Source organism: Myiozetetes cayanensis, unplaced genomic scaffold (assembly GCF_022539395.1).
Source record: "Myiozetetes cayanensis isolate MyiCay16 unplaced genomic scaffold, myiCay2020 scf36, whole genome shotgun sequence".
NCBI lineage: Eukaryota > Metazoa > Chordata > Aves > Passeriformes > Tyrannidae > Myiozetetes > Myiozetetes cayanensis.
The window spans coordinates 885,180-903,601 of record NW_026087588.1 but is presented as its reverse complement, the minus strand read 5'-3'; the positions used below and the strand labels follow the sequence as shown (position 1 = coordinate 903,601).

At 50.3% G+C, this 18,422-nt stretch overlaps 1 long non-coding RNA gene across 8 annotated transcripts in view; it reads right to left on the bottom strand.

Annotated features, from left to right (window-relative positions):
* The window catches only part of LOC126646621 (uncharacterized), a 95,521-nt gene that overhangs the window by 28,937 nt on the left and 48,162 nt on the right, over positions 1–18,422 (bottom strand). For 4 of the 8 annotated variants that reach the window (XR_007630337.1, XR_007630341.1, XR_007630338.1 and 1 more), the window contains exon 3: positions 15,730–15,856. This is a non-coding gene — a long non-coding RNA (uncharacterized LOC126646621). Of the gene's footprint in view, positions 1–2,130; positions 2,359–5,891; positions 6,032–13,151; positions 13,351–15,729; positions 15,857–18,422 lie in introns of those variants that run through there. The other 4 variants (XR_007630336.1, XR_007630343.1, XR_007630340.1 and 1 more) reach the window with 3 other exon arrangements.

Here is an 18,422-nt window from a genome sequence, read left to right as displayed (position 1 = left end):
CGAGAGCCTGTCTTCAGAAGCACATGCTGGGCTCCCAACCTGGAAGGAGATGCACTCCCAGTGCAGTGCTGCTTTCATCCCAGCCTGGCTGAGCACGAGCAGTGTGGTGGGAGCAGAACATGAGTCCATCCCAGAACTGTGCCTGCTTCCACATCCAGGCCACCTCCAGGCTCTGCAAGCTGGTGTTAACCCAGGTGCCCAAGAGCAGATGTAAAACATATTCACAATCTCCTCTGAATAAAGAGAAGGGGGGAAAAAAGACAGGCAGTTATGAAAAGCACCAGCCACTGATCAGGCAGATGGACACAGAAAGACTTCCCTTGTTCCTATTCCAGCAGAGTCTGCCCTCCATGGTTTTCATGTGGCTCGTGAATCTGTTTCCCTGCATTATCTGAGGATGTAGGAGACAAAGTCCCAGTGGCTTTTGGTAAGACTAGAGCTATCCCACAGGAAACAGAAGGAAGGCTCCTCACTCACCCAGGTCTGCAATGCAGGCCAGAGCAATTCCAAAGGTCTGGACCTTGACTCTGAAGCCACGGAGGGCCATCAAAATGCAATCCTGCTGTCAGGTAGAGAGCAGCAGGTACACACTGTTCCCTTACTCCACTTTACAAGCACCAGCCGTCCTCTTCCAAAGCATCAGCTCCTCCTGACAGCCAGGGCTGTTTAAAAAATGAGGGCTCACTGTCAGAAATTTTGTGAAATTACAGTTATTTGTGCTTTTTCCAGGAGGGAGGAGGGCTTGTCTCTGCCAACAGCACTGACTGCAAGTCACGTATTTAGTCTAAAAGGTGTCTGTGCTCTCCATTGTCAACAGGATGAAAAAACCTCCCAAGAACTCCTGAACCCATCCCTCATGGACACCCCTCTGGGACAGGACAAATGGCCTTCTGGAAGGAGGAACTTGCATGTGTCTGGAGTAGAGAGAGAGCTGAAATGATTCTACCATGATTGGTGAGGGGAGAGGAATCCCAGCCCATATGGTTAAACACATCAGCTCTTCCTCCTTGACATCCTTCACAATTATTGGTAGCACCTCCTCCAGCTTCCTCATCCAGAGTGTTATTGAAGGTGTCCATCACTGCAACAGGGAGTTTGGCTGTAAATAACAACAAGGCAGGAGAGCTCCTGGTGAACCAGTGGAGCCTCCAGGCCCTCTGAGCCCTTCCCCGTGGTATTTAGTCTCCTTCCAACCTCTCCCCCAAAATCAGTCTCTAGGTTGAGCCCAAATGAAGTGCAATGATCCTTCTGCACAGTTAGAGGTGACAAAGACACCCATGAACACACATTTACCGATAGTGCCATTAAACCAGCCCATCTTTCCTAGTTCTATCCAGCTATAACTGGGATCCTTCTCAATAAGGGGTGTCAATATCAGCTCCCAGAAGAGCTCAAAACAGCCAGGAAACAAACATTAAATCACTCCTGGCTTTCAGTGAACAGGTGTGGTGTGTTGATGGAGGAGGGAAACAGGGATCAACAAACCATGGGAAGCAGAGCCCTGGTCTCCCAGCTGAGGGTGTCTGGCTGGTGGGACCTCACACAGCCAACAGCCGGACATGCCCTGATGTGGGCAAAGCCCTGCAAGAACCAAGAAGCCATCCCCATCCAGGGGAATTTCCTGGAGCAGACCCAAGTGCCAATGTCCACACGAGGTCCAGAGGGGAACAAAACACTCAGGATCCAGCTGAGGAAGTACCTGCTGGAGCTGTGACCTTCTCAGTGCTGTCTCCAGGCAGAGGGAAGAGCTGCTCCACACAGAGAGCCCAGGATGCTGCCTGGTGGTTTCCGCGTGTCCAAAAGTCAAATCATCCATATAAAAATAAAACTTCCATGTTCTCATCTCCACCTCCACCACAGGCTCGAGGGTTGAGTGCAAGTGATGCACTTCTGCCTCAGTTTCCCCTTATGTAAAATGAGATTAACTGCATCAGAGAACCTTCAGAAACCATAGAGGGTTCTTTGAAGAAAAGGAAGCCTAAAACTGGTTGGTCTATTTATAATATTTGCAGGTAATGGCATGCTAATATGATTCATTAACACTCAGACACTGCTCATTAGTGTCTTTTCACTCTTCCTTCACGAGGCCCATATTTCTATTTTACACATAATCTGTTTTATTAAGCACTTTCTTAATGGAAAAAAAACTTTTCCACGCATGTTTTTTTATAAGTCCCCTCGAATTTAATTAGGCCCCAAAAGGTTCAGGGAAGTTTGGGGATGTATCCAAACTTCAGAAAACTCACTTGGAACTCCACCTCCACAGCATTTAAGTTTTCCTGATCATTGCTATGTGTTCCATGTTCTTCCTCCTCATCACACTGTATAATTATTCTGGTTTTCAACATCACAGCAATCCTGTGGAAGAAAAGGGCTTTTGTAATATCTAATATCTTCCAGTGGGTAAAATCCTGGCACCAGCCCCTGCAAGGGGCTCTGCCCACCCTTGGAAAAGGAGAACATCCATTTTCCACCCCTTGGAAAATGAGAGCAACTGATCAGGACTTCCTTCTCAGCTGATTTTCCACACTGAAACACGAAACCCCCTGGGCAATGGATTTTCCTCCTGTACTCAGCTCTCCTTGCCATGGGATGCTGAGGCTGAACCCCAGGGCTGCAGAAGCAGTTGAGGTTCACTTAAGCCAGGCTTGATTCAGCACTGGATAAAGGAAACTAAAGCTTTTTATTTAGAGCATCTTGAGTGGTATTCCATGTCACCTCAAAGCCATCAGTGGAAAACTCAGCATCCTCATAGAAAAACACATTAATTTAGGTTGGAAAAGCCCCCTGAGATCATCAAGTCCAACCATTCCCCAGCACTGCCAAGGCCACCACTAACCCACATCCCCAAGTGCCACATCCACACAGCTTCCAAATCCCTCCAGGGATGGGGACCCCACCCCTACCCTGGGCAGCTCTCCCAGTGCCTGACCATCCTTTCCATGAAGAAATTTTCCCCAATATCCAACCTAAACCTCCCCTGGTGCCACCTGAGGCCATTTCCCATCATCACGGATTCTGGATCACATCTCAGCTCAGACTTTGTGTGGCTACACCACCGCTGGGACACTTTTCTGCTCGCAGGGTTTGCTGGAGAGAACATCCCAAGGGTGAGCAGTGGTGACCCTGTAAGGCCTCCAAATGTGGCCCTGCCAACCAGGACCTGGATCTTCACCAGGTTTCCCAGTGCTTGTCCTTCTCAGGACAAACACCCTTGAGCTCTCAGATGCTGCACAGGTGCCACAACAGGGGCAACACACCCTTGGAAGTCCTCCCAGTTCCTGGGATCTGCACTGTGGCCTCTCACCCTCTTTTCCAGCTTCCAGGCTTTCCTCCAGCCAGCAGGATTTGCATTTCCTTGCTCCCCTCCCCACTGTTAAACCTCCCCTCCCTGCCAGGTAGAGGATTTTGGAGCTGCTATTGCTCCTCATCAGCATAAACCAGTTACTTACATATTGTCCTACTTTAGGCAGCAATTGCAATTTCATCTGTAGCCTTAAACAAATGGGAAAATGTTCTAAAACATGGGCTGTTATTGAATTAAATATTAACATAAATACGGAGCTGAACAAAGCACTGGATTATTAATTTTAATATTTAATCCAACAAGAAACCTTATGGCTGTTTTTGGGTGGTTTATTTTCTTTAATCTAATTTCTCGTCAGCACTGAAATTAAGTTTTCCTAATGAAGGAAGGTGATTAGCAAAGTGTCCTCTCGTGGTGCAGAATACCAGAGGCTGGTGACTGTGAGCAGTGAGATAATAAAAAGAGGAAGAAGGAGCAGCAGTGATCCCCCTGTGTCGGCATGGACGGGAATAAAAGGCACATAATTAATATGATGTGCAGCTCAGACGGATACGAGCCAGAGGAGATTAAAGAAAGCAGGTTACCCTTGAGTGTTTATCATTCAGAGAGGAAACAGCACAGACGGTCAGCTTGGAGGAGGAGGACTTTAAACCCAGGCTCACCTAACAGAGAGTTCCAAGGCCATCCTTCGAGCCCAGCTCTGGGCCCTGCAGTCCTGGGCTGTCCCCATGTCAGTACTGTGTGTGACACCATAGGCTTCAGGCTGAGCAGGGACAGCAGTGAAGCTGCTGCAGAGCCAACCTTTGGCTTGATGGTCCCACCAGCTCCATCTGGGTCCAACAGCCTTTGAGGGATGTTTGCTGTGGGCTCTCAGGAGGGGCAGAGGAGGGACAGGACTGAGCTCTGCTCTGGGGGAACCAGGGACAGCACCCAGGGAATGGCTGGAGTTGTGTCAGGGCAGGGTCAGGTTGGATCTCAGGACAAGGTTCTTCCCCCAGAGGGTGGTTGGCACTGAACAGGCTCCCCAGGGCAGTTGGCACAGCCTCAAGGCTGCCAGAGCTCCAGGAAGTTTTGGATGATCCTCTGGGGCACAGAGGGTGACTCTTGGGGATGGTGCTGTGCAGGGATGAGGGTTGGACTGGATGATCCTTGTGGGTCCTTCCCAGCTCAGCACACTGTGAGTCTGTGGCCCTGGGGGTGCTGGTAGGGGAAGGGGAGCACAGAATTCCTGGCTCTGAGTTGGCCCCAGGTCTGGTGTTTCTCAGCCATCCCACTGCCTCCCACTCCACAGTCAGGCAAGGGACAGGGTGGGACAGGCTTCACATCTGGATTTTACCAATGACATCTGAAGCTGGAGGAAGACAGAAAAAGAAAACCAAGCCAGGCAGGAAAAAGCTTTGGAAAAAGCATTTTTCCAACAGCTGCAGCTTGAGTAAACCAGTCTAGCACTTTTTTATTTACACCAGCTGGGCATCTGGTCCAGAAGCCTGGGAGGAGTTTCCTTTCCCCAAGTGGAGCATCCTTTCTTTCGCTTTTATTGCCATCCAGAATTTATACTGTGGTCTGTTCTCTGCCCTGATAACAAAATAACTTGGGGGCAGTTGTGTTTCCATAGGACACATTTTGGTGGGCAGAAAAAGCCCCCTGTTCTGATTTGTGATGTCTCTTGGCCTTCCTTTGGCTACTTGGACAACTGATGCTTCTCAGTAACTGTGAGATGATGAAGGAGGTGAAGTTCTGCTCTGTGACATGAGCTGGGCATGCAGGAAGAAGGAGAGGGGGGAGAGGAGTGTGAGAGGCAGTGGGGAGTAGAGGAGACAGAACAAGAATGACCAGGAGGCGATGGATTTCATTGGGATTCAGAGGTGTCCACGTGGAGGAGCAGACAGGGCTGACCACTGATCCTGAATAGCAACAAGTTTCCCTGGGCAGCTCTCTGCAATTATTTTCAGGCAGCTCCATCCATCTTGAACCAGGTTGGGAATGGCAGTGCCTGGGTGGCTCCTCAGAAATCCAAAGCACACACACTCATCCGGAGAACCCAAACCCTGCCTGTTATTTCCCCCATCTCTGAACATGCCCTACAACAGCAACTTCCCAAAATGCCTCAGGGACCCCATCATCCCACAGAGCCACAGCTGTTGGCATCAGGGGAGTGGGAGAAGCCATGCCAAGGGCATGATTGGATCAGTGGGTCTAAGGTGGCACAACCCCATTAGAATCATAGAATCTTCATGGAATCATTTCAGTTGGAAGGGATCTTAAAGATCATCTCACTCCAGCCCCTGCCATGGGCAGGGACACCTTTCACTAGCCCAGGTTGCTCCAAGCCCCGTCCAACCTGGCCTTGGACACTTCCAGGAATCCAGGGGCAGCCACAGCTTCTCTGGCAACCTGTGCCAGGGCCTCACCATCCTCACAGGGAAGGATTACTTCCCAATATCCCATCTATCCCTGTCCTCTGGCAGTGGGAAGCCATTCCTCTTGTCCTGTCACTCCAGCCCTTGACCAAAGTCCCTCTCTGGCTTTCCCAAAGCTCTGCACACCCGTCTTACCTCCCAGAAAGGCAGTGAGGAGCCTGGCAAGGCTGCTTAGCTCATGGTGGTGAGACACAGGTATTTTTCTCCCCAGGCTGATGCCAAGCAGGAGGAAAGACAGCCCATCCATGCCAGCACATCCTTATGTTTCATTGTTTAAGCTCTTAAGCTGCTGTTTGAATTTGAGCTGTAAAACATTGAACTGATTAAAAAAAAAAAAAAAAAAAAAGGCAAGCAGAAAGTAAAAAAAACCTCCTTCGGTCTTTCTTAATCCAGAGAGCAGGGCTGGAGGAATGTTTCAGCCACTGTGTCTTTGCTGCAGGGAGGCAGCTTTCTTTAGCAACTCCTGCTGTTTGCCAGGGTAATGGGAAGGAGACCTGTCCCTTTCCCACAGCAGGAAATCCAAAGCTGGGTTCTGCCTGGTCCCATGAGTTTTCTGCCTGGTGCCAGTGCTGCAAGAGGCAGAAAAGGCAGGAAGAAACTTTTCTGTGCTGCTGCTTCTTGCTGGAGAAGGGCCTGCAGTGTCAAATCCCTGGATGGTACCCTAGACTTCAGGTATTACCTGTCACATAGAGCCAGCCAAACACTCTTACCTCCAGCATGTGCCTGTTGGGGAGCTGCAGATGAAAGGCAGCCAGTACAAAGATAGCAAAACCTGTCTTGGCGACAGTGACATGGTGATTATTGCTGTTGCTGATAATCACACATTAATGATGGCCCAGGAGAGCTCCACGGCCATGGGGAATCGATTTATAACCAGCCCCTCCTGGGCCCACAGAAAACAACAAAGACAAATGTCCTGAAATTCCAAAGCAAGTCACTGAGGAGGGTGTTCATGCCTTGGTCAGGAACTGGCCATTAATGCTGATGTCTCCTGGCCCACCACTGGAGCTCACATTGTGCAGGAAAATAACACAGTTATGGGCTGCCCTTGCTGTTCTTGTTGATAAGGGTTTAGTTTTTTGTTTCACAGAATCCCAGATTGTTTGGGTTGGAGGGGGCCTTAAAACTAATCCCAATCTACCCTCTACCATGGGCAGGGACACCTTCCACTAGCCCAGGTTGCTCCAAGCCCTGTCCAACCTGGACACTTCCAGGGATCCAGGGGCAGCCACAGCTTCTCTGGGAAACCTCTGCCAGGGCCTCACCACCCTCACAGCCAACATTTCCTTCCCCATATCCCATCTAACCCTGCCCTCTGGCAGTGGGAAGCCATTCCCCCTTGTCCTGGCCTTGTCAATAGTCTCTCTCCATCTTTCTTGTAGCTCCTTCAGGCCCTGCAAGGCTACAATCAGGTCACCCCAAAGCTTCTCCTCTCCAGGCTGATCAATCCCAACTCTCCAGCCTTTCCTCCCAGCAGAGCTGCTCCATCCCTCTGATCCTCTTGGGGCCTCCTCTGGACTCTCTCCAGCAGCTCCATGTCCTTGCTGTGCTGTTCCCCAGGGCTGGAGGCAGCTCTGCAGGGGGGTCTCCCCTGAGGGGGCAGAGGGGCACAATCCCCCCCTGCCCTGCTGCCCACGCTGGGGGATCAGCCCAGGGCACGGGGGGTTCTGGGCTGGGCCATGTCCAGCCTCTGCCCCACCAGCACCCGCAGGGCCTTCTCCCAGGGCTGCTCCATCTGTTCATCCCCAGCCTGGACTGATGGCAGGGATGCCCTGACCCAGGGGCAACACCAGCCCTTGGCCTTGTTGAACCTCAGGAGATTCCCAAGGGAATTCTGGAGCCTGTCCAGCTCCCTCTGGGTGGCCCCGTCCTCCAGGTGCGTCACTGCAGCCTCGGCTCGGGGTCACCTGCAAAGTCATTGAGGATGCCCCTGATCCCATCCACTGTGTCATTAATGAAGATATTTGATAACCCCAATCCTAATCCAGACCCCTGTGCTGCACAACCAAGCCCTGGGCTGAGGATGAGCTGTGAGCAGCTCCTGCCCACACTTCCCAGCCTGGCCCCAACACACCCTATGCCTCTGTGCTCTCCTGGCACAGAAAGGTGTGAAAAATATGGCAATCACGGGTGGGAAATGGGCTGTGGGAAAGTCTGTCTGTGCTTGGACGACAATGGGAGGAATGACAGGCAGCCCTGCAGCTGGTGAGAGCTGAAGCAATCTTGGGAAGGAAAAGGGATGGGGTTGGCTCACAAGGTTGGATCATGGTGCTCATAAAGCCAAAGTCGTGGGTTCAGTCCCCATATGGGCCATTCACTTAAGAGTTGATGATCCTTGATGAACCTTCCAACTCAGAATATCCTGTGAATGATCCACAGCAGAGCGTGTTGAGCTCTACAGAAAGGGCTCAAAAGAAAGGTGGGAGTATCTTTTCCCAAAAGCCAGGAAGAGCCAGGTCTGTGCCTGGGAAGGAATAGAGGTGGGACAATTAAACCAGGGGACAATTGCAGCCAGGTTATCCCACCTGTGAGCTCCATGCAAACACAGCCTCGCTGCTCCTGTGCTGGCAGAGCCACACTGGGCTGGGCTGAATCCCAGCCATGCCCCAAAGGGATCTGCTACCTCACCTTGTGCAGCACAGGCATTCCAAAAGGATGGAGTGGTGACTAACCACGCCTGGCACCTTGGCAGACCCTAGGAAACTTGTGGAGCAGAGGCAACCTGCAAAACAACAGGATGCATTCCTGTTTGCAAAACAATCAGGAAGCTGAGGGACGGTCAGAGGTGCTTTTGGTTTCCAATGATGATTTATTTGCTTTGCACCTGGTTACAAACACTAATAAAACCCAATTTGCAGCAGTGTTTTTCACTCCCTCTTTTCTTTTTTTTCCAGGCAGAAGAAAAAAAAAAAAGAGTGACAAAAATTCTCCACTTCAAGAGAGTTCCTTATTCCTGTCATTGCAAAAAGCTCCTTAGGAAACCCTTTCCACAGAATACCAGGTTTGGGTCAGAAGGGACTTGTTCCCACCCCCTGCCATGGGCAGGGACACCTTCCACTAGCCCAGGTTGCTCCAAGCCCCGACCAACCTGGCCTTGGACACTTCCAGGGATCCAGGGGCAGCCACAGCTTCTCTGGGCAACCTCTTCCCCACCCTCTGAGTAAAGAATATCACCCTCATATACATTTTATTTACAGTCAGATAAACCTTCAGGTGGGAAATTCATGCTGGGTATGTCTTCTTTTCTTCTCTGATGGACTCTCTGTTGTCCCTGCCTGTATCTATTTCTTGTCCTGCTTCCAGCTTTTCCCTATTTTGCAGAGACACCCAGGATTTCCAGCAGTGCAGCACTGGGAAACTCAGACCTGGAAGGGACTGATTCCAGGGGCCATGGAAAATGATGCATGGGTGGGAGAGGGTTAAACCCCATACAGTCAGCACCGGGCTGGCTGGAAAGTCACTCCAGAGGGAGCAGATGCCCAAGCTGCAGGTTAGAAGGAAGGGCTGGGAAGAATCTGCAAAGCCAGGGAAGGACCCAGCCTGCCCCAAAGGCTGATCTGGCAGAGCACACATGGCACACACTCAGTGCTAATGGTGAGGGACACGACAGGAGCCTTCAGGCTCCTCATCCTCCTCCCAGCCCCTCCAGACAGTGGATCCCAGTGGCTGTAGAGCAGGTGAAGGGTGTGGGGGGATGAAGATCCAGGTGCTCACAGCACCCCTCAGGCTGCTCCAGGAGCAGGGTCACAGCATCCCTTGTGATGCTCCAGGATAGGATCACAGCATCCATGGGCTGCTGGAGGAGCAGGATCACAGCATCCCTTGTGTTGCTCCATCAGTGGGATCACAGAATCCCTCGTGCTAGGAAGCTGCCATGTGGGATTTCAGGATGACACATTAGGCATTTCTGAAGGTGTCCTGCACCCCTTCCCTCCACTCCAGCTGTGCACTGGGATCACAGACACTGGGATACTCTCTAACACAGCACATCTCTCTCCAGACATCCATGCTTTCCCAGGGCAAACTTCCTCGGCTCTGGAAGGCTGGTATCAGCTATCCCCTTCCGCACATCTCATTTTCTACCTCCTTCCAGGGATAGGCTTAGAAAACTGAGTGTGCAGAGTGGCCTGCAGCTGCTGCCCAGCAAGCACAGGGTTGTATTTCCCCTTTGCCTGGATCAGGAGGATGCCGGGATGGTTTTGCACGTGGTCCCAGAATCAGGAAGCTCCATCCAAAGAGGTTTTCCCCTAAAATCCCCCGCGCTGTTCCAAGACACCCCCTTCTCCCCCTCTTTTTCTCCACGGGCTGCTCTGAGGCTGCAGAGATGCCACAGACCACGAGAGGACACCCTCCTACCTCTGACTTCCCCGGTGCTCAACGGCTGGGTAAAAATACCCGTAATAATATTCCAGGGACCAACTGGAACACACACGTCGGAGAGAGGAGCAAGAGCGAAACAATATGTTTATCCTCCTGCTCTATCCAGCCATTTATTTATGCAGCAAGTAGCCCTTTAAATATACAAATGGCAGATTAGGCTGGAATAGGCAGAGCAGGGATTAGTGCCCTGCATTTGGGGATTTGTGAGTGTGAGAGGGTTCATCTGTGTGTGTGTGTGTGTGTGTGTTGGGTGACTTTAAAATGGAATAAACCACATTTAGCAGCTAGGTAGCTATGGAAACATCACCAAAATTGTTCTCCCACCTTTCTGCCGCACTGCTTTCTGCAGCCCTGCAAATACTGTCAAGGGAGGACTGAACATTGTTTCTTATAAATAACGGAATGAAAAGCGCTATGGAAAGAATCATTATATCAGGATCTTGAAGTGGGGATAGTTCAAGGAAAAAATTGTCCAGTAGCTCTAATATTAGTTTCTGATGACTTGGCAGTGATAAGGGACTTAATTTTAATATTTTGTCTGGCTTTTTGCAGTTTATGGAGCACTGCAGGCTGAGGAAATACACAGATCCTGGTGTGTGCACCTGCGGGGAGGAAGTGTGTGTGCATAAATACGTCTGCACAAACACACTCCAAAACGGGCAAGCACAAACAGAAATGTATCCACACCACTTCCATGGTTAAAAAAGCAAAGGACTTCACCTGCTTCCCAGCTTTTCCCCCACACCACAGCCACAGCCAGAGGCAATTCCAGCTCTGCGGCTCCACTCTGCCCCAACCGGGCTCCCCAGTTTCTCTCCTGACCTCTGGATTTGCTGGTAATCCTGTCCATGGCCCTCCTGGAGCGCTGCCAATCTTGTTGAGGTATTTAGAGGCTGAGAAGCCAGGTTATATATCACAGCTGATTTTAAAGAGCCTTTAAAACTGGGAATTAAATTTCAGCCCCCCGGAGTCAGCTGGAAAATGCTCACTTGTTTTCACTAGGGTCAGGATTTAATCCTTGAGATGCACGGAGATTTTCCAGGCTGAGGAGGCAAGTTGAGTCCATTTAAGCCTTGTAGGACTGCAGTTTGTTCCCAGGTGACAGAATGATGTACAATGGCACGTTCCTGCTACCTGGCTTGAAGGGCCCTGAGCCAGAGTGGCTGGCAGGGAATGGTCAGGACAAGCACAGGGAACACCAGGGGCTTTGCTGTCTCACAATGGCAACGGGGGTCTGGTCAGTTGGGCCCTGATGCCCCCAAACTGATCTACTTTTTGGGTGCAAACTGACAAATGCAGAGCCCCAAGGCTGGGGTGTCTCTAAAGCATCAGCCCTGGTTGGAAGAAAGGTCCATCCAAACTTTCTGCCTCCCTTTTGCTCCCTCAGTCCTCTTAGATCAAGGTCTCCTGGTCACTTGAGGTCCTGCTGCCATGTCAGGCAGCTGTGGTTTCCTCTCTCACCTTTCCTTGTGCCTGAAACGGGGACAGCAGAACCACTCCCAGCACCTGGACCCCGTGTGGTGCTCTGGGGATTGCCAAGTCCCATCACTCCAGGCTCTGCTTCAGCCTCCATTTCTTCCTCTGCAACTCCCCTGCCTCTGTCCCAACCCCCTCCTGTCACTCTGCATTCGGAGACTGGGAGCAGGTCCCTCTCCAGCCCAAAGTGCTGTAGCTTTGACAGTCAGAAGGATGGAAAAACAAAACCCTTTATTGTCTATTGTTAAACTTTACTGTCTAATGTTTTAATAAACAGCCGAGTTCTTCCTCCGCTCATTAAACCCACAGTAAAGCAGGATGGAGGCCAGTTTATGAGATTCTATCTGCACCACTAACATACAAATGGGAGGGCTTGGCAGCTGCAGACAGCTACTCCCAGTTCCATGGCTTCCTGCCCACTCCAAGGCCTGGATCTGCTGCTGCTTTGGAAGGACAGCTCATTCCTGCTCCTGGGAATGGGCAGAGAGTGGCGCCTCTCCAGGGCCCTCCTCAGTCAATCCTCCACTGAACTCCATAACCAGATAGTGCCAATATGATGTTCTGTTCCCAAGAATGAGTAGAAATTCCTCCTGGAGAGGGCCAGAGGGACACAGCACCCCAGAATGTTTTCAGACAGGTGAGCTGAGCACTCCTGTTCACTCCTGATTCTCTGGCAGCATTTTAATGCCCATGTTGGGTGGTCAGGGGCACATTGGAAATTTTAAATTGTTCCCCCCACCCACCCCAGCTCCTGCTGTCCCCACAGCAACACAGAGCCCAGGGGTTCATCAGGAGCCTCAATAATTCACATGCTAAACTAGCTACAGATACAGCTTAAAAATAATGAAACCCCCAGGGTCTGGGGGGAGAGGGATGGGACAGGTCTCACCCGGGTGGGTGCAGTCCAACAGTCCCCCTGCAGCAGTAGGTTCTGCCTCTGCTCTGCAGCACCAAGGCTGTGGCATTGCTTGGTGGACTCAAGTGCCTGGAGAAACTTAATCCTTCTGTTATCTCTGGGATAACTCATGTTTGCTGGAAGGCATTAGCACCCTTTAATCTTTGTTTTCCCAGGAACCCCCGGCCTTAAGCTGTTGGCCTGGTGGACTTGAACATGAGCAGTCATGGTGGTCCATCATATTCCCCCTGAGTAGCACTGATTTCTAAACACCTTCCAAAAAGCTTTCAACCACTTCTGCTCTGAAAGCAATAATGATCATCCAGCCCCCCACCCCCAAAGCAATTTTAATAGCTCACAGTTGTTGCACCAGCTTTGATTATCAGCAGTGACTGTCCCTCTCCTCTGCTGGCAATAGATCCCAGGTTTCCTTCTCACCACCATTTGGGGGCTGTTCCAACCCTTTGTCCAGTCATAAAAGTATTAGCACATTATCCCTGGGCAATGACTTGCAATTGTCTCTTTTTATTACTCAATAAACAGTTTGGAAACCAACCCCCACAGTGAGAATAGAAACCAACTTAGTACTTACACATCCAGAACTGCAAGGAGAGAGGGTGAAGGAACACTGAAAGGTACCAAAAAAGCCAGAAAGGAGAGGATTTTGTAAGATTTTTTTTTTAATAATGAATGGAAAACATGGTGTAGGACATTTGCAGGAGAATAGGAGAGAAGAGGAAAAACCTTGGGAAAAACCTGCAGGGGAAAGTTGCTGGAACAAATTTCCTTGAGAATGGTTTCATGTTGGCACATCACACCACCATACCTGGCTCCCAAATATCAACATCCCTATGGGAGCACGCCTGGAAAGCCTTGGAAAAGGAAAACATTGCAGTTATGTGACACAGGACAGCCACAGTCATTCCAGCTCTATAAAGCTCTGTATTCCCAGCTACAGCCATATATTCCCAGCCATAGCTGGGAGAAGGGGCTTTGAATGAGGAAGGAGATTGTTCTAAATGAAATAGAGATGCAGTTTACTGAGAGCAAAAACTAGTCCTCAGTCTCAGCCTAATTGCATTATAAATAGCCTGGATGCTTTCCTTCCATCCACAATGTCGTTAAACCTCCAAATACATGTATATACAATCTCACATTTTCTAAACGTTTCTATTCAGCTTTCTGTTTCAATGTGACATTTTCTATTTAAAAGTTGACCCATTTTGAGGAGTAGGAAAATTAACTGAATTCCCCCCAAATCGAAAAGCTTCACTCGGGCTTGAATAAAATGGTGGGAGGGGTTTCGTTATTTTTTTGTCCTTTTTCCAAAGAAAAATACTTCTCACTGAGAACTACCAGAATGGATCTTATTCATTCATTTGAATTCTAGTTCAGCCATGGAACAGAAAAAAAGAGCCCACCCTCTATACAATTTGCACAGCAATGATTTCCAGCCTGCTTTCACATTTCAAATTAAGCTTATCTAATCTATCCCATGGATTGGGATATAGGAATTTGAAGTGTGACTAGGGATTGATAAACTGAGTAATGGGTTTTGTCTGAAACAAAGGTTTCTCAGGGAAATGTCTTTGGCAAAACAACTGTCCATAGCCTGCTCTGTCCTGCTGGACATGGATTTCTCTGGGTATCCATCCCTATGTTCATTGGCAGCTCTGGAAATTAAGGTGAGTGGAGAGTTTGTAGCACAGGCCGGTCTGACGGGCCAATCTCTGGGTGAATTAGGTTTAAATTGGATATTGTGAAGAAATCCTTCCCTGGGAGGGTGGGGAGGCCCTCGCCCAGGTTGCCCAGAGAAGCTGTGGCTGCCCCTGGATCCCTGGAAGTGTCCAAGGCCAGGTTGGAGCAACCTGGGGTAGAGGAAGGTGTCCCTGCCCTTAGAGGGGGTGGAACAAAACCATCTTTAAGGTCTCTCCCAACCCAAACAATCCTGTAGTTCTGTGAATTCACTCACAAGCTCTCACTGGAAGGTCTGGGCAAGATGACACAGGAGGAGGTTTTCAGGGGTTTTTTAAGCTATCCTAATGCCATTCTCCTATTCTGCAACACTGGGCTGGAGGGAAAAAGAAATAATCCATTTGGATTCCTATTTGCACATCTCAGAGTTTTTGCTCCAGGCTGCCTGGAGGCTGTTGGACCACTCTGTGCTCTCACCAGGTTTCCTTGACAATGCCTACAAGATTTTGTTTCTAAAGCCAGACTCCAAGCACAGATCTCCCCTGCACAGCAGCCCTGGCAAACCAGCCCTCATCTGAAGCCTCACTCGCCAGGACATGCGAGGAGTGAGATCTGTGCAGCTTCCTGGGAGCAGAGCTCTGAACTCGCCAAACTTTTCACAAAAGGTTGTGTTGGGATTGCTCAGCAATCAGTGCATGAGCTGCTAATGTGCAGCTCGTGATTGCTGGGAGCAATCACGGGGTCCGGGAACAGCAGGATTCAAAGGAAGATCAGCCACTCGCACAAGGGAACAAGGACATCTCCAAATGAGCAGCTATTGAATTGGGACCGGGAGCTAATTTCTCCCGAGGGAAGGTTATTTGTTAACGGCCTCTTGAAGAGTTTCTGATAGAGTTGAAGGAAGGGGGACGATTCCTCCTGACACCGGCCCCCGAGGATTATTCATTCTCCTTTGGAATGAAAACTAAAGCTTCTTTAGTTTTCTTTAGGAGGGGGACAAGGACTACAGGCAGCAGCCCAGATCACGAAATATGCTGGGTTGGAAGGGACCCACAAGGACCATGAGTCCGACTCTCAGCCCCGCCCAGGACCACCTCCAGATGCTTCAGGTTCAAAGCCCTGTTGCCTGAGACAGAGATTCTCCTGTCCCAGACCAGGGCTGGCCCCTCCCTGTTTGGGATGTCCCAGGGTTTTCCCGACCTTGCTGCCGCTCCAGACCCCGAAGGAAACTACATCACACCTGCAGCTACTGTACAGGTGCTCAGTGTCTGTCACTGGTACCACCTGCATTCCCACCCGAAAACGGCTCCAGCCAAGCAGGAGGAATTTGAGAGAGAAAATCCTCTTGATCAGGCAAAGGTGCTGCTTGTCTCTCCACTGCCATTCACACCCCTTATTTTGGTAGGCAGCTGTATCACTGGGGACTTGCCACACCCTCGATTGGCCAATTCCCAAGACCAGAAACTTCACAAATAAATCAGTCTTTAGTCCTTTCCCTTTCCCTCTAAATATCTCTGTGAGACCATCAGGCTGAGACACACCCGGGCCCTGCTCACCTTCAGCACTTCCATGGGCACAGCAAGTTTCCACATGGACACCGTTCCACTGCCTTGGGAAGAAGAGTCTCCTTGAAGCCTCCTGGAAGCCTGAGGGTGTGGCAGAGCTGACCAAAGGGAATGAGTCCTGTAAAAGATCAAGGACACGAGGTTGAGATGGAGAGGTTCAGTTTGGCTGCAAAAAGTCCAAGTCTGTGACTGAGGAGCAGAGTTATTTCCTCCTGGGAAGTCTGATGAGTCACACTCCTCTCCCAAACACCCAGGCAGGGCTGCTCAGCCCCTGAATGCAGGATGCACCCCTGAAAGCCCCAGGTGAGGGGAGCAGAGCCCTGCAGAAGGGATGATGTTCTCCATAGGCATCAGCACAGCAGCATCCGGACCTGGGGCTCTGCTCCAGAGACAGAGAATATGAGCAATGGCAAAAATGAAGCTCAGACAGAGCAGTAAAATAAATCAGTGACAGAATCTCAAAAAGAGACAAATGAAGTTGAAATTCGTCCTTGTTTATTTTAATGTTTGCAATGTTTTCCAGGTGATTTATGCCCCCGCTTTAATATGCTTCTCCCTCTTTGTCTCCCTCTTTCTCTCCCCTCACTCTTTTTTTTTTGTTTTGTTTTGTTTTGTTTTAAAACGGGAAAAAAAAATATTTAGGAGTTAATTGGATTTCCAGGCTTCGCAACCAGACACTGTAATTGATCTCTGAAGAGATGGATTTGTCAGTTAGCTGGGCTTAAATCTGACAACAGGCGAGGGAAGGGAAGAAAAATTTCCCCCTGCACACAGAGCAAAGGGGGTCACACTGGCAGGGCCAAGTCTCCCCTTTCCCCAGATTTCCAAGTTAAATAGTGCTTGTTACTTTGGGCCCCTTCCAGGAAGAGGGCTGGGAGATCTGGGCTGGCTTGGAAAATCCCCTTGTTTAGAGCTATGTCTCAGAGGGAATTTTTTGGCTCCTATTTTGTCCCAGGTTTTTGAAGTTACTCATGGAAAAATGCCTGTTTGCCTTTAATCTGTGACATGGGATGCTCCTTGCCTTTCCATACCCTCTGTTTTTGTGTCCTGCCTCGGAAGTCTCTTATCTCTAGATGTCTCAAGCAAGATTCCCTGTACCCCACACACGCCCCAGTCAGTGTTGCTCCTCACCCTAGACCAACTTTCACCCCAAACCCACATCTTTCACCCCGTTCTCCCTAAAAGGCAGGTGTCATCTTAAATCTCCTGGAGTTTTCTGTCAGAGCAGATCAGTTCACACTGTGAGGGGAAGAGGAGACACTGAGCTGGGGGTTACAGGGATGCACCTGACCCCTCATATTCATTTTGAGCCATCAAAGCAAGGTCACACTGTGGGGCAGGAGGCCCATGGGCAGCACAACAAACCCTGACCCTGTGACAGAGGTTCCTCCTCTGTTGTACACAGCAAAGAAATTTATATTCAGGGACTCACAGAATATCTGAGTTGGAAGGGATCCACAAGGATCATCCAGTCCAACCCTCAGCCCTGCACAGGAACATCCCCAAGAGTCACCCCCTGTGACCCAGAGGATCATCCAAACCCTCCTGGAGCTCTGGCAGCCTTGGGGCTGTGCCCACTGCCCTGGGGAGCCTGTTCAGAGCCAACCACCCTCTGGGGGAAGAACCTTGTCCTGAGATCCAACCTGACCCTGCCCTGGCACAGCTCCAGCCATTCCCTGGGTGCTGTCCCTGGTCCCCCCAGAGCAGAGCTCAGTCCTGCCCCTCCTCTGCCCCTACCCAGGGAGTTGGAACTGCAGTGAGGTCTCCCCTCAGTCTCGTCCAGCTGAACACACCAAGTGCCCTCAGTGTCCTCACACAGCTTCAAATCAAGGTCCTTCTCCATCTTCATTCTCTCCTTTGGACACTCTCTAATAGCTTCAGATCTTTCTGATATCGTGTCACCCAAAACTGCCCCAATATTGCAGATGAGGCCACTCTGCTCTCAGTTTAGCTGCTGCAAGAGGCCTGATCCTGCTGTGCTGGATGGAGCCATTCTGGAGGATGCTATGCCTGGAGGTCCCTCCCTGAAGCCTGTCCTGGTCCCAGCTCCACAGCAGATGGGAAGCAGCCATTACCGACAGATGGCCACATGCTCCAGCAGCACCCACAGGGAATCCAAACTGGCTCCCACACATCTCTGCAGGTAAACCCACCCGGGAATTTGGTGCAAAATGCACATAGCAACAGATTTCCAAGAGTCATCCCTGTGGTTTAGTACTGTCTGTCTCCAGAGGGGATGAACAAGGCATTTCTGGGAATGCAGCCACATGGTGCAGCAGGGCAAGCATTGCTTTCCCATGCAGAGCATCCTCCTTCCCCCATAGAGCTGCACCCATCCCTCCCTCCTAAACACTCAAGGCTCCTAAAGGCTTGGGTTGTTTTGGAGAGTGCCACATCCCAGGAAACAGCACTCTGCAAAATTCCTCTCTTCAGCATAAGACTCCTCCTGGCTTGTTTCACTTTTTGCTGCACATTTATTCCAAAGACCACTTTGAGGATTCAGTGGTTGAGCTCACAAGAAGCTGAGAAAAATCCACAGCCTTTCTCATACAGACCCCCCTTCCCCTCAAGGGTAACTCAAAGGATGGTATAACATTCCCATACACCTGCCAACCTGCCCAGGAGATGAGGAATTGCAGTCCTTCAATGCATTAAAGACCTCTTGGAAAAGCCAAGCACAACCC